Source organism: Octopus sinensis, linkage group LG2, assembly GCF_006345805.1.
Source record: "Octopus sinensis linkage group LG2, ASM634580v1, whole genome shotgun sequence".
NCBI lineage: Eukaryota > Metazoa > Mollusca > Cephalopoda > Octopoda > Octopodidae > Octopus > Octopus sinensis.
Genome location: NC_042998.1, coordinates 157,177,208 through 157,188,597, shown reverse-complemented (window position 1 = coordinate 157,188,597; position 11,390 = coordinate 157,177,208). Strand labels below are relative to the sequence as shown.

At 39.5% G+C, this 11,390-nt stretch overlaps 1 long non-coding RNA gene across 1 annotated transcript in view; it reads left to right on the top strand.

Moving 5' to 3' along the window:
* LOC118762342 overlaps positions 1-2,699 on the top strand; it is a 17,070-nt gene extending 14,371 nt beyond the window's left edge. Inside the window, exon 3 of the long non-coding RNA XR_004998090.1 lies at positions 2,234-2,699. This is a non-coding gene — a long non-coding RNA (uncharacterized LOC118762342). The remainder of the gene's footprint in view (positions 1-2,233) is intronic.
* Positions 2,700-11,390: the final 8,691 nt, after the last annotated feature.

Genomic DNA, 11,390 nt, shown 5'->3' with positions numbered 1-11,390 from the left:
AGATGATAGTAACATTGATCACCAATACAGTCTCTCACTGATCAGCAACCGGATTACTACCTCCTACAGTAGAATATAACAACCGATGCAGACTTTGTGGTGTTAAAAACCGAAGATATCACCCACAGCATAAGCAGTTGTCCAAAAATGTCATCAAGGTATTATCTACCGATGAGATATGATGTTGTAGCTAGGACACTGTATAACGAGATTGATCGAAAGCATAACTCCGAGGACAAAGGAATAAGTAACCAAATATGGAGGAAGTCATAGCCACTCATAATTAAAAGGAGTACTGCTGCGATGTCCTAATGAAAACGTCAATAAAGTGTAAACACAGTAGACCTGATATAATGATTTGAGACAGAGAAGAGAAACTGTGCACAAATGTGGAACTCTGCTGCCCAGCAGATGTTAACATAAAGCTGAAGATCATTGACAAAGAAAATACCTACGCTGAACTATTGAAAAATTTGCAGCTATTCTATTCAGATTACAAGTTCAGGTTTATACCTGCAATTATTGGGGCCCTATGACCTACTATACAATCCCAAAACAGCAAGACTAACATACCTCAAAGAAGACTTTAAATACTCAGCATACCAAAAAATGGCGATGTATAAGTATGATCTCAAAAAGAATTGCAGATAGTAATATTGACATGAAGCGAAGCCTCTCTTGGAGTCGTGACTGTTACATCATACTTCGAAGGCTATGCATTTACAATCCAAGGACAGGAGAGTCCTACTAAATACGAAAGTGACGCTGAAACTTTAGAGTTCCAAGATGCAAGCGAAAATGTGGATTTATGTCATATTTTTGTGGAAGATATCACACATGTCATTAGCAGTTGCTCAAAAATATTATCAAGGTGCTACCTCCCTATGCGACACAACGCTGTTGCAAAATAAAAACAATATACAATGCCACCCGGAGAAAAGACTGTCTCGGTATAAATACAGAGTACACACACGCGCTTTTATTGAATACGTACACAAACATCAACGCAAGCAATATTTGTAGAATATTGCCATCAAAACATCTGTCAAGTGTAAGTATAACTAGCCGAATATCATTCTTTGGGATAGACAAGAAAAGTATGTACTGTCAGAAAGGTCACCTGTCCTACTGATGTGAATATTTCTTTAAAAATCAAAGAGAAAGAAAATAACTATGGACAACTGCTTCGAAACCTCCAGCTTCTGTATCCAGATTGTAAATTCACATTTATACCAATAATAAATGGTGCAATTGATTTTGTGAATAAATGCCTGACAGTGTGGATAAGCTTTGATTTTCAGAAAAAGAAATCAACCATCTAACTCTCACATTACAAGTACAATCTGTAAATGAAACAGTAAAAATATGCAAGACTTTAAAATGTAACTTTGTTTTTGTTATCTATATTCCAACGACAAAGCAGAGAAATAATTTCAGAGTGTGACGTTATGGGTAAGAAGGGATTAGTGTTGGATGTGGAGAAGTTAGATGCAACAATGTAGAGAGAGGAGAGACTTGTGAGACGCGATTGTCTAAGTTAAAACGGTATGGACCTAGCCAGATCTGAGAATCCAAGGCTTTTATAGTACTGGTAGAAAAGTTATAGAGCGGAAACAGCACATGTTGAGGGGTTGGAGCGTGCCATCTACATAAGAATAGGTATTGTTGGATGTAGCAGCAACTAAATCGTTGATGTACCAAAGAAATAGAGTTGGGGACAAAACTGAAAACTGAGATACACCAGAGTTAATACAATGAAGGACAGAAAAGTCTCTGTCAACATACGCGTCACCAGTGCAATCTGATCGGAAGCGATCAATCCTAGACACAAAAGGTCGATGGAACTCAGAGGTGGGCAGTTTCGATAGAGCTTTAATAGAGTTATATAACATCCACCCCAGAACAATGTTTTTCAAGAAATGCATAATAATCTTAAGATAGAGGATGTCAAAATTATCAATAAACAGATCAATTCGGGGAAAAAAACCATAAAGTTGATGGTATACCATCTGAGGTTATAAAACAAGGAGGGGACATAATGGTTGATTTGTGATTACAATGAATACACGGTGAAACAATTTTTATTCATTTTTTTTACGTTGGTCAGTAAATGTTATTTCCTATTTACTTCTGTCTAGAAATCAAAGGAAACGACTACTATTTCCTTTAAACTTTGCTTTTGTGACCTGGACGTCAATGTTTTGAAACTCACCTGTTTTCCATTTCATTTCAGATTCAGCTGACGCAGAAATATTGTGATGGCAAATATTCTGCTCAATACCACAGATATGCTTGTCACCACGATATCCCTTAGTGGCTGACAATACGTGCATCTCTAATCGTGAGTAGGAGTAGTGAGGGAACATCATGGCCATGTGTTGAGATGGATTCTTTTGGGTTTAAATAAATGTAACAAAAGCAAAGCTTGAAAGAAATATTTTTTAAAACTTTCTAGGGGTAACCAAATAGGAAATAGCAGTTACTACACAAGGATAAAAATCGTCTTACACAGTGTTATCAATGTATGGAATAGTTTACCATTTCCAAAAGACGGGAGAGATGCAATTTCACTGGACAAGAGAAAAGGTACCAGATTAAACAGTAGTAACTTTCATGGTATTTTCTTTCTTGTAACTGATGGAAAGATATTTACTATCTACATACGTAAGCTTCATCGCTGTCGTAGTGGATTTAGATTATAACTCTAATAAAATTGAAACATGTCTGGAATTATCCCTCGTATTTATCAAAACGATCAAAATAACATTGGTCAATAAATAATATTGTTTCCTTTCTCTCCACACACTACTATCTTCTTACCTTTTTGTGCTTCCTGTATTATATAAGCTAATCGAAGAGAAATTTATTCTCTGAACACTTAACAACAATAGCTTTTCTTTTATGTCCCTTTCAGTTTATATAGGCTTATTTTAGAATATTGTGACTTTGTTATCTTCAGTGTTAGATGTTATTATCTATCTTGCTTTGGTAGTGCTTGCCTACTGCCCAGTGGTTACAAACTACTAGGTTATGTCTGCTTTCTGAAGGCCTTTTGTCTCAGTTGTTAAACAATCACTGATAATGTATTTTTGGCATCCTCTCACATATAACTCAGTCCTGTCCGGTCGAAGCCTTTTCTACATCACTTGGGTCGTATCTTCCATTTTTATTTTCAAGAAATATTTTATTTTTAGCACTTCGTATGTTCACATTATGCTTAGTTGCTTATATATCCCGAACCACAAAGTTCATTACTCAATATCCGTAATAAGATAATATTTAGATGTACTATTCATCTTCTCTTTTGCTATTTTGTTATACAATCTATTTCTGATTTTTTTTTATTAGGTATTTTTTAATCCTACCCAAAGTTAATTTATACAATATTTTCTTTACATGAACCTTCTCCGCGTTTGAAACTTCAGAAATCGATCTTCTCATTATCAGACTTTAATTGGTGTATTTTAAATTCTATCAGAAGTCTATTTTTCCCAGCTGTGTCGACAAATTTATTTTCCAAACTAATACATTATATATAGTAGTTAGTGTTATTTTATAAATTATTATTTATTCATTATACTTGTGTTTAGTTCTTTACATAATACTACAGTATTCTTTGATGTATTTTTATTTCATTAGTGTATGCTTTATATATTCATAAGCGTTATTATGTCATTCATTGATTAATAATTATCTGTCATGTTACATTAAATTTCCATGTTTATGTGCATTTAGCCCACATATGCATTTGATAAATCAATGAACTGCGACAGTATTCCTTCTAGTTGGTCGTTATCGCTTCTACAGAGTTTCAGCAAATCAGGGTCCTTTAAGTGTGCCAGTACTAGAGAAAACAAAGTAATTGGAACAATAAAACATCTTAATCACTACACTTCACTCCATCCCAGTAATATATATATATATATATATATATATATATATATATATATATATATATACATACATTCATACATACATACATACATACATACATACATACATACATACATACATACATACATACATACATACATACAGGAGCAGGTGTGGCTGTGTCGTAAGAAGCTTGCTTCCCAATCACATAGTTCCGGGTTCAGTCCCACTGAGTGGCACCATCGGCAACTGTCTTCTACTATAGCCTCGGGCCGACCAAAGCCTTGTGAGTGGATTTGGTAAACGGAAACTGAAAGAAGCCCGTCGTATATAAGTGTGTGTGTGTATGTGTGTATGTGTGAATGTGCGGGTATGTGTCTTTGTGTCTGTGTTCGCCTAACAACTGATATTGGTGTGTTTATATCCCCGTAACTTAGTGGTTCGGCAAAAGTGACCGATAGAATAAGTACTAGGAATACATTGAAAGCCCTTCGACTAGAAAACCCTTTAAGGCAGTGCTCCAGCATGGCCGCAGTCAAATGCCTGAAACAAGTAAAAGAGTAGCAGAATATATATGTGTGTGTGTGTGTGTGTGTGTGTGTGTGCGTGTGTGCGTGTGTGTATGTGTGTGTGTTCCAGAACTTGTGATCTGTATTTTAAGTTTTTTAAATCCTACACCAATTTATTACTTCGTAAGCAGCTACCGTATGGTTGTGTCATTATTTATATTTTGATTGTGGTCAATGTTTATACTGATTTTCTCCAGGGCAGAACCAAGTGGTGTGTTGATGCTATTATTTTCGATTAAAACATTCTAGAAACTCTTCATCCTTAAGAAACCTTCCTTATCCCATATTTTAAATTGGTACAAATGTTCTGCATCAAGTGAAAAATCCAAAAGACGTTTTCCTTTCTAGTTCCTCTAAATGCGATAGCTGAACTCGGTTTCCTGTTTAACAATGACGTGTGTAGTTCATGGTTTGTTTATCAGTTAAATTTTGCATCATGTTATTGCAACGTTCTTCTATCAACAAGAATTTCCTTTCCATTTATCCAAAGATAAATACTTTTTACCAAGCTTGTATTAATGACAAACGTTTAGGTTGTAGTGTTCATTACATGAAACAAGTTAACACAACCCTATAGCGAAGTAATTAACGTGAGTGTTTTTTCTTAAGTATACTTATTCTTCAGATTTGGTTTTTTTTAAATTCCTCTTTAGTAGAGAAATAACTTCTCATTGGAATTTCAGTATCTGGTAAGTATAACTGCGTATGTATGTATGTATGTATGTATGTATGTATGTATGTATGTATGTATGTATGTATGTATGTATGTATGTATCTAAAGAATGTATGTATACATACATTCTTTTGGAAAGGGATGAATTAAGAGTTTAGAGGAGAAGCTGGAGTGGCATTTGCTGTTAAGACTACTCTTGTGGACAAGTTGGAAGAATTCCCAGTCGGAATTAACGAGCGTCTTATGTCCATGAGAATTCCTTTGGTTAAAGGAAATTATGCGACCTTGGTGAGTGCGTATGCTCCAACTATGTACTATACTGATGACGAAAAAATTTCTTTTTACCATGCTTTGAAGGGCATTATAAGAAATATCTCTCGGGCCGACAAATTCATCGTACTGGGTGACTTTAATGCTAGTGTGGGTAGGGATTTTAACACATGGGCTGTAATTGGAAAGCATGGGGTGGGAAACTGTAATAGTAATGGCATGCTTTTGCTGCAGATGTGTGAGGAGCTGCATTTGTGTGTTACCAATACCATATTTCAGCAAAAGAATAAGTTTAAGACCACATGGATGCACCCTGCATCTAAAGAATGGCATATTCTGGACTACATCCCTGTTAGGGTGTGTGACAGACCAGATGTGCAGTGTGTTTGTGTTCTTCGTGGAGCTGAGTGTTGGACTGACCACCGCCTAGTATGTGCAAAAGTGAAATTAGTCACAAAATATAAAATCCGGGCTGCAGTGATTACCCTGCCTAAAAGACTGAATGTTGATCGTCTTAGGTGTAATAGTGTGAAGAGAACTTTACGAGAGGAAATGAATGCTGCAGATAGTGGGGAGGATTGGCCGACTCTTAAAAAGTCAGCTTATGATATAGGCAAGAAAGTTTTGGGTTTCATACAAAGATAGCATCAACACTGGTTTAAAGAAAATGATGAACGTATAGATGATAAAAGACGTACTTTGTCACGCTATTTGTCAGCAAAGCCACAGGAAAGGGAAGTGTTGCATAGGAAACTCAAGGACGTAAAAGGATGTAAAAAAGTGTTGCATAGGAAACTCAAGGATGTAAAATCACGTGTGAGGCAAAGGCTCTCTCAGATGAGGGATACGTGGTGGAGTAAGAAGGCTGATGAGATATAGGTGGCGTCGGACTCCAATAACACAAAACTGTTGTATGGTCTTTTGCGAGAAGTTTATCGACCGACATCTTCTCTGATGACACCAATTCGAAGCAGGGATGGTAAAGAACTTCTTGATTCACAAGGAATTCTGCGAAGGTAGAATGAACACTTTGATGAACTTTTGAATCAACAGTCTGTAGTTAGTGAGGATGTTCTCAATCTCATACCTGGATTACCCGTGAAGGCAGCATTCGCAGAACCACCAAAGTTGGAAGAAGTTGCAGTGGCTCTCAAGGATGAATAATGAGAAATCTCCAGGTATGGATGGCATACATGCGGAGTTGTTACAGCATGGTGGTGAGAAGATTCTGCAGCAACTTCACTCTTTGTTTGGTAAGATATGGGCTAGTGAATCTGTACCTGAGGACTGGAGAGATACAGTAATGGTGGTCTTGTATAAGGGAAAGGGCAACAGGAGCGATTGTGGTAACTATAAGGGAATATCATTGCTTTCTCTCGTAGGAAAGATTTTATGCAGGGTACTTCTGGATCGTCTGCGGAAAAGCGTTGCAGCATGTGTTCTTCCAGAAACTCAATCTGGCTTTCGTGTGGGACGTGGCACTGCTGATATGATCTTTTCAGCTAGACAGCTTCAGGAGAAGTGTGTGGAACAGGGTCTGGATTTGTATCAGGTTTTTGTCGATCTGATAAAAGCCTTTGATACCGTTAATAAAATGCATTGTGGAAAGTCCTCCAGAAACTTGGGTGTTCTGAAAAGTTCCTTGCTTTGGTTAGGGTTAATGTTAGAGAGAAAACGTCGGAGTCCATTTCAATACAAAATGGAGTGAAACAGGGGGATATTCTGGCACCGACCCTATTTGCCATATATTTTGCGATAGTTTTCTGTATTGCATTCAGAAACTGCAGATATGGTGTTTACATCCATTATCGAACCTCTGGCAGCATATTTAATATCAGGCGCTTTGCTGCAAAAGCAAAGGTATTTACCTCTATCATAAGAGACCTTTTGTATGCTGATGATTGTGATCTAGTAGCGCACACAGAGATTGATATGCAACACATTTTGAATGCATTCTCTGATGCTTGCACTGCCTTCGGATTGACAGTCAATCTCAAGAAAACTGTTGTCATGTACCAACCTCCCCCTGGTAAGCAGTATAGTGTACCAAATATCTATATGTATGGTAAACGACTTGATGTAGTTGATCAGTTTGTCTACCTGGAAGGCTAGAAAGGCGCCTCTGGAGTCGGCGAGACATATGCAGAAAGACAAAGATAAAGGTGTACAAGGCATGTGTGCTCCCTTCTCTTCTCTATGTCTGCGAGACGTGGGTCACATATCGATACCACCTTAAACAACTGGAACGTTTCCATCAGATGTGTCTCAATCGGATCTCTGGCATTAAGTGGGAGGACCGCATCAGTGATCTTGAAATATTGGAAAGTATGGAAGCTCTTGTGTTAAAGCAAAGGTTCAGATGGAGTGGTCATCTGGTCAGGATGAAGGATTCAAGGATGCCAAAACAACTCTTTTACGGAGTGTTAGCTAAAGGAGAACGACCTCCACATAAACCAAAAAAGAGGTATAAGGACTTGCTGAAGGCTTCCTTAAGAGATGCTTGCATCTCTCCTGACACATGGGAAGGCATAGCTATTGATCGTAGCAGGTGGAGAAGGATTGTGCACGAGGGGATAGCTACTTTTGAGAAATCTCGAGTCGCGCATGAGAAAGTAAGGGGGGATGTCAGGAAGGGCATCGCTTCCGGATAGGAAGGGCCTTCCTATGATGCTGACATGCAGTGTCAGTGTAAGACCCTGCCTCAGTAAAGCTGGACTGAAGAGTCATCTTCGTAGTCATAAAACAAGACAGATGAGTGACAACCTGGCCACTGGTGGTGGTGTTACACACCATACTAATCATATCTGTCATGCATGTGGAAGAGAGTGTAATTCGGTAGGAGGACTTAAACGACATGCAAAGGTACATGAAGCCCAGTTACAACTACAACCGGCTATTGCCAATTCTGTTCAAGACATTGTAGATCTTTAGCTGGGCTAAAAAGTCACATTCGATCACAGCACCAATAACAGTTAAGCTTCGTGCAATGGCCATACTCGATAACGAGGGGGCAGCGATCATGTATCTATGTATGTATGCATGCAGGGGTAGGATGCGACCGTGCGGCGTACAAGAGGAGACCTTGTCACCAACCTCCTAACGTACTTGTATGTGCATATTTTTGTCATTGCGTGAGTAAATCTGTATGACTTAGGTATGAGTACCTATTTTTATATAATGTATGCATATGAATGTGCACATGCAAGAGCTAAACTAGTGAAATGTTTTATCTAACCATGGCAATAGCAACTTTCTGTTGAACGATGGTTTGTGAATCATAGCTTCTCAAGGATGTTGTTCCTATAAACAAGAATTCGGCCCGTTGTCAGATTGATCGTTCCGGTCAGGTAGCTTTGACCCAAGAGACACACAAAGATGTCGAAATACCAGAGCGTGTCAAAGGCCCCTTACACTGGTGAATCGCGTGTGTTATGAACACACATTAATTGCATAATCAACTGCCTTCATAATTACAACAGTAAGTAGTCATAGTGTAGTATTTGTAGATTTCTTATTAGTTTAACGTAAATGTTTCTTTTTCTCTTAACATTTATTTACTAGACCTTTATTTATTACTCTCTTTTTGTTCTGCTCGAAATCATAATGTCCAGTCTATCTTCTTAACATATATATATATATATTATTATATACGTTTGAATTATTGTAAACACATTACACCAGAACTCTTCCATACTCGGAGCGAATATGCTCTCCACTTCACTTTAACTTCTTATATTTTGAACTTAATAACTATATTTTCTACGAATTTCGTTGTGTAGTATTTGGACCACTATATCATGTCTGTAGCTGCTAGATTTGTGACATTTTTGGAAAGTTCTGAACGCATCAACAAAATAATTTGTTAGCTCATTCTTATAAACAAGAGCTCATCCTCTTGCCTGATTTATCGTTCCGGCGAGGTAACTTTGACACACAACGAGGTTGAAGCACTAGGGCGTCTCAACGACCCATTACACCGGTGAATTGCTGTGTTATGAGAACACATTGTCTAAAGAGAGGAGATGTACGCCGATGATGCGATCAGATATTCATGTTCGAAACTGCTCGATTTATTACGAATGAATAGATATGTTTTTGTTGGGTTCTCGCTGCTCTGTGTGTAATCCCTGAATTTAGTACATTTAAAATTGTTTAATTCTTTATGCAATAATCCACATCTGTTTGCACTACAGGTGTTCTGCCAGATAGATAGATAGATAGATAGATAGATAGATAGATAGATAGATAGATAGATAGATAGATAGATAGATAGATAGATAGATAGATAGATAGATAGATAGATATGTTTCTTTATTAGCCACACAGGGCTGCACACAGACAGGACAAATTACAAGGTAGAGCTTTTCTTTTGGGGGTAAAAAAGGGGGTTTGGTTTTCGATCAAAAGGGATCGTAAAAGGAAAAAAAGAGGACAAAAAAAGGGGGTGGGATAGAAAATAAAAGGAAAAGGAAAAAATCGATCAATAGGGATCGTTATCACAGAAATGTCAATATAGAGTGTAAAGGGGAGGACAAGTGAGGTTTACCCGTGGAAAGAAAAGCCTACGGAAAAGACCACGGTAACCAAGGTCAATGAAGTCACATGTTATATTTTTTTTTACAAATAAGCAACTCTCTGTATTAATTTTTATGGTTCATAGGATCATAGTCAAGGTGGCTTCGTCATTCATACGTGCTATCCTTGCTACATTCACCCATCTTTTTTTAAAACATTCACTAGACAAAACTTGCCTCTCTATTCTCATTTTCCTCTTCAAGTGATACTTGAAGAAGTTGATGAGAGATTGACCAGAGAGGAAAGTGTTTGTCTCTAATCCTTTTAGGCGCGTCCACCAGATACATTCTTTCGCCATAACCACAAGTATGATAAAAATAGCTCTTCCTTCCCGTTTGAAGGAAGGAGGCGAGACGACATTAACGATAGACTCGGCTGATAAACCGACACGTCCCACATGTGAAGGCAGTCGTTCGACATATGCCCACAGGTCGGAGATTGTTGGACACTGCACGATTGCGTGCAGAACGGTTTCGTCGCTCTGCCCGCATCTCGGGCAGGTCGGCCCCGTGTTTCTCGAGCCATGCCTATAGAGCTTATCCCGAACGGGTAGCGCTTCTCGGTAGCACTGCCAGGCCAGGGATCTCTGGAAGTTGTCCATAGATCCCGGCCCGAAAGTCGTTTCAAACAGGCGGGTCAGGTATTCCTCGTCGACACCCAGGTTTGCCCCAAGATCGTCGTCGTACCTCCCCTCCACTAATCCCCTATAGAATGCTTTGGTTGTGATGAAGTCACTCAAGGTCGACCCGGGACGGCAGAGTTGCTTGAGAGCAACGTGACACTCGCGGTGCCATTCGCCCTCCCTCGGCCTCTTTTTGATCCACGACTGCAGTTCGGTCATGGAGACGAGCTGCGGGAATGCGTGCCTCACAAACGGCGACCGCACCTGTTCACCGTCGTCTACATAGAGCCGGAGATGTCGCAGTCTCAGCGCGTGTCTGCGCATCATCAACCACGGCATGCCCAGCCCTCCTTTTAACGGGTGTTGACAGCAAATGGATCGCCTGACCATCGAGACGCATCCTTTCCACAAGAAGCGGAAGAGAATGCGTTCTAGTTTGGTGATGGTAGGGTCGGGACAAGGTACGACGGTCAGGCGGTAGTAGATGATGGACGCGATGTACGTGTTCGCCACCTCTGCCCGACCTTTTAGGGACAGTTTTCTTTCGGCCCATTGCCGGGCGAGAGTGACCACCCTGCTCGTTATCTCGTTCCAGTTCTTCTCCATTTGGAGGTCCGGACCGAACCAGACCCCGAGCAACTCAACCAGGCCGTCCGTCCAGCGTCCCACGACGGAGGTACTAGTGGACGGCATGGGCTTGCTTCTCCAGGTGCCGAGCCGCAAGCCCACTGACTTTTCCCGATTAATTTTTGCTCCTGTCACCGCTTCGTAGTCTTTCAGCGTCTCGCCGACCAGCTCGATGTGCCTG